Source organism: Pseudophryne corroboree, chromosome 1, assembly GCF_028390025.1.
Source record: "Pseudophryne corroboree isolate aPseCor3 chromosome 1, aPseCor3.hap2, whole genome shotgun sequence".
Taxonomy (NCBI): Eukaryota; Metazoa; Chordata; class Amphibia; order Anura; family Myobatrachidae; genus Pseudophryne; species Pseudophryne corroboree.
The window spans coordinates 960,450,165-960,455,393 of NC_086444.1; the positions used below are offsets into that span (position 1 = coordinate 960,450,165).

The 5,229-nt window shown below is 39.7% G+C and overlaps 1 pseudogene; it reads left to right on the top strand.

Moving 5' to 3' along the window:
• The first annotated feature begins 700 nt into the window (after positions 1 to 700).
• On the top strand, positions 701 to 820 carry LOC134946487 (5S ribosomal RNA; annotated as a pseudogene).
• Positions 821 to 5,229: the final 4,409 nt, after the last annotated feature.

Genomic DNA, 5,229 nt, shown 5'->3' on the forward strand with positions numbered 1-5,229 from the left:
AAATTTTATAGCTATCTGACTACCCTAGCACATACACATTTTCCAACTGCTCCAAGAGGTGCTGGACTTATATGGTATCTAATAAGGTACTAGGAGTAAACTATTATATTCCTAGATACGGCAGATTTTTGAACAAGGAATCCTAAAGAGGCTCATTAGCTGCACGCTTACAGCAAATTGCTACTCAACTATAAATGTTTTTGTGTGCATTATTTTCTGCTGTGGTGGCGTGTGTGGTATAAATCGTTAGAGGTCATATATACTATATATTGCACACAGCAACAGGTTTGCTACAATTGTTGCCTGATTATATCCAGCTGCACACTTGCAGCAAATTACTACTCAACTATCTCTGTGTGCAGTATTTTCTGCTGTGGTGGCGTATGTGGCATAAATTATTTGAGGCCTCACATATTATATACAGCAACAGGTTTGCTATAATTACTGCCTCATATATTATATACAGCAACAGGTTTGCTATAATTACTGCCTGAGTATATATCATCATCATATCCCGGATTTCATATGCTAACTGTCCTTAATGTAATTTTGTTTATGCATTATGACTAATATTGCTACAAATTCATTTTCATGGGCATGAGATAAACTCAAATACTAAATACACGACTGATTCAGTTCACCTCTGATATACAACTCGATCGATACGGGTATTGGGATTGACTGAACGGGCAGATTAAGAAATTGCGGACATACCCCGCTGGAGATGCCCGATCTCGTCTGATCTTGGAAGCCAAGCAGTGGAGGGCCGGGTCAGTACTCGGATGGGAGACCACCCTGGAACACCTTGGTACTGCAAAATATTCTTCTGCCCGATCTAGAGTGATCCCTAATAATACCAATTGGCATTTGGTTCTGTATGACCTATGATTCAATTCTCTACGACTATTTAATCCTGAATAGGACTGCTGTAGAATAAATGATGGTCATATATTATACAGAGGTGTTACTGTTATCTCAGTAAAACCAATAGCCCAAATATTTGATCTCCGGTCCCTATTGTGGTATCGAAAACCACATTAATTGCACAAAATATAGTGTTATATTTTCGCGTAGCTACACTATCTTACGTATAACTCACTCCTACAGTTATATTTCTAATGAATTAATAAAATTATGTTTTAACAGAATTGATTAATATAATCCTCTGAATTGAGTGCTCCCACACAAGAGTCTACTTTCCAACTTTTCTTCTTTGTTGGGTTTTCTTTGTTGATACTCTTCTTGACTCTAGGGAGCACCACTGATAGCAACAAATAATTGCAAAAAGGATTTTTTCTCCCTATGCACAAAGTTGCTGTATCCATAACGCAATTTAGCGTCATAAATCAGTTTTTCAGAGGGCATTACAACCTTATTGCAAGACTAGTGCGGTCCCAAAAAAGCTTTTCTCTACTCCTTTACTATACAGTAACTTTACGTAACTATTTACGAGACTATGACCTGTGTGCTGGGTGCATCCAAGCAACCAGTGTACTAGACTCCGCAATCCTGGATTGGATAAAAATTGAGTAAAAAAGTTTATTCTCAGGTGCAGGAGTCTGAGAACCTACTAACTGAGTGTTCCACTGTGTAATATGAAGTAAATTACTCAAGGCATTAAAATCTGGAATTTGCAAGCTCTAACATCTTGTGGGCTCTAATTCAACAAATCCTCGGAAAGGGGGGACCACTTTTTTGGAAGTCTTGGCTGACCACTTTAGGGGAGGTTTACATGATGGCGGGGGATCCAGTGATGTGTGTTTTCTTGCTATGGCGTTACCCTCCTGGCTGGTGCAGTGTTATAATATAGTTACTGGAAAAATGGAGTACCCCAATACAGTTTTTTCTGCTAATTTACCAGTACTAGATCGAGCTTAGAGGTCTGGGGCTGATTAAGCTTTTGAGGGTGGACCCCACAACATTTTTATTTCCAAAATATTTTTTTAACTCTTTCCCTACTTTTAAGCCTAAGAACTACTTGACAGATCATAGTGATCTGTGTAGTGCTTCTATTTGGATTGGATTCCCATTGTTTTGTCCCTTCTATTTGCCATTAGTTTTAATCTGAAAGAAGTGCAATAGCCGACTGACATCAACGTCGGGTTTCAATTAAAGTTGAGACCCGATAAATGTGGATTTTGCAATCAGAAATGCTGTTGATGACACTTGCTTTAAAATCTATTTAAAATCGATCTAAAACTGACCTTCAGTAAATAATCCCCCTCGTGTTCCATTATTTCTTTGTGTGCATATCTTTGATCTGGTCTAGTAGGGCAAGTTCCTATACTAATGATGACATTTGCAACTGAGGACTGAAAAACAATGGGCAGAGCCAGACGCATGCCCTGAACTTTGTGGCCCCTATAGCAACATTTTGAAGGGTCCCCTGGCCCAATGCTTCTAGAGAGACACCTCTCTACAGCAGTTGTTAATTTTATTCCCCATAATAGTGCCCCAGTAAATTTTCTGAACCATGGTAGTCCCTTATTTAATGTTATGCCTCATGGAAGTGCCCTAGTTATTTTATGAACCATAGTAGTGACCAAGTTCACCTTATGTCACTTAGTAGGGCTGGCACTACACACTGTGCAACACAGTAACCCCAAATCACATTGTGACATACAGGCCGGGATGTAATGAAGTCCCCTCCTAGCCCGCAGTCGCAGCAGTGATACTCTCCGACTCCTCTCGCCTGCAGCTGTGGGTAGTGATTCCCTCCCTCTTCTCTCGCCTGCAGCTCTGGGCAGTGATACCCTCCCTCTCCTCTCACCTGCAGCTGTGGGCAGTGATCCCTCCATCTCCTCTCACCTGCAGCTATGCACAGTGATTTCCTCCCTCTCCTCTTGCCTGCAGCTGTGGGCAGTGATATTGAAACAGACAGCATCATGCTAAAGTAGTTTTCAGCCATCTTGTATCACAGTAGCGATTTTGTCTGAATATAAAGGAACGCTTTTGCTTTAAAGTTATAAGTAATGATGACATTTTATTAGTTAGAGAGGAGTTCCTCTGAGAATCAAGGTTAAGCTAATCATTTATCTCCTGGGACATGTTTTGAGAACAGTGATGTTTTGAGAACAGTGTCTACAGACTAATTCCCAAGGATTGCAATGTCTCATAATTTCTATGTGTGAGAAATGACACTTATGTGACGTGTAATAAATTCCTGAATATGTCTATATAACCCCTGGACAAATAAAAGAGCTTCAGTCTCATATTGTGGAACATACCTCGTGTCATGTTTACTTTGTGAGCTCCCAAATGATTGGTCTAAGGTATTTAAACAGACAACCAAATGAACTTGATATAGGAGAAGGTTTTATCTCCAACAATACTTGGGGGCTATTGACCGCGATCGCTGACAGCTGCCGCTGGTGGATTACAACACAACTGATGGCCGTATGCAGACAATGACAAAATCCCTGGGGTGAGTAATTTAAAAGTTTGATCATCATCTTGATTACTCTCTCAGTGTGTGTATACTGCCCGTCAGCCTATCCATCCATAGGCAGGAAGCTATACGTGATTATTTTTTTAACCCGTTTTGTCTGTTTAAAAAGTGCACATTTTTGTTATGTTTCTGGTCTGTATTTTCTGATAACGTACATACATAAGTTTCAGTTTCACATTTGCAAGAAAAATGTGGTTTTATTTTAAAAATGACATGTTAGGATTGCAAATAGCATTGTGGTATAATCCTGTTATAGAGTCAGATTATTGTGAATTTAAAGGCACATTGCAAAAGAGTGATTTCAGATTTGTTGGTACAGTTAAAACAGGTTTTGCTATAGTCATAGGGTGTCATATTAATCCTGATATATTATCACAGTTTGGTGGGGCTTATCCCTATTATCTACATTTTTTACCTATTAATCATTTGCCACCAGAATTTATTCCTGTCTGTCCAAAGAGTTTAACATTATTAGATAAAGACGTTACAATTATCATTGAAAAAGGGAATCCATGTGAATACAAGAGACATATGACTCAGTGGTTAAAGAGGTCTTTGCGAACTAGATAGGGTCCAGTCAGCAATATCAAAGTTTTGTTTTGTTGTGTCAGAAATTAAGATCCAAGTAGTTTGCTTAATTTTGGCCTCTTATTTTTAGTTTGGTTTTCTCTTCCATAAGGAGTATAGACTGACTTTCTGGAATACTATGTAGTACGGGAAACGGTTGCAGTCCATAAGAGTATTGTAAGGTAAACTGAACATTCACCATGGGTGTACAAGGTAGTAAAACCAAGGAAAGGTCCCCCTTTGAGATTGTCAGTGACAGAGAAGGTAGAAAGGCACTTAAAGGTATAGGTGCGATATTTAAAAGGGCAAATTTCCCAGAGGATGGCACACTTGATCCTGTCCTATGGAGAAGGTTTGAGGCAAATAATAAGCATTGGATTGATATACAAGGTTTTTCAGACACTGTTCAAATCTGGCTAACTGTATCGCTGGAAATAGATGATGAATTAAAACAGAGAAAGGAGGATGTGTTTGAAATGGATACAGTATTTTTACCCCCACCATATGTCACTGCACCAGTAATACCACCAGCGGTCATACCACCGCCGCAGGCTGTGATACCTCCACTGCCGCCTGTCCCTACACACACAAAACAGCCAGCCACAATGTACCCAGATATAAATGAGGTTGTGCAGGGAATGAAAAATATAAAGATACAGGACTTTCCAGAAAGAATCTGTGAGGCTTGTAAACAATGTGTCCCAGAAGATAACCCACCATGTAAACCAGACAGTGACCCTATCTGTGAGTTGCCTAGCAACCCTCCCAAAAAGAAAAGAATGCTGAGTCATTTAAAAAGCTACAGTATTAGTCCCAAGAGAGAGCCGACAGAGCTAACAGAGTTAGAAAACGGCTCCACAGACCACTAGCTGAAATACATTATGCTGATCCTGATTATGCTGCAGCTTTTCAAAATTATGTTATGCTTGTGAGATTGCAGACCAGTAATAACCACAGATTTAATGCACAAGAAGATGTGGGGGAAGGTAACCAAGAGTTTATTCTGCAAGAGCACTACACACCATGGTTTCCATCTGATATGTTGAGAATTGTGAATGGTTTACCAGATATAAGAAAACATCCTGCTGCATTTTTTAAGCAACTGTCACAAGTGTGTGATAAATACAGACCTTGTTGGATAGACTTGGAGCAAGTTCTCAGAGCTGCGGTAGGCTCTGGAGAATACACTTTTATGGAGCAGATGGCTAATCGAG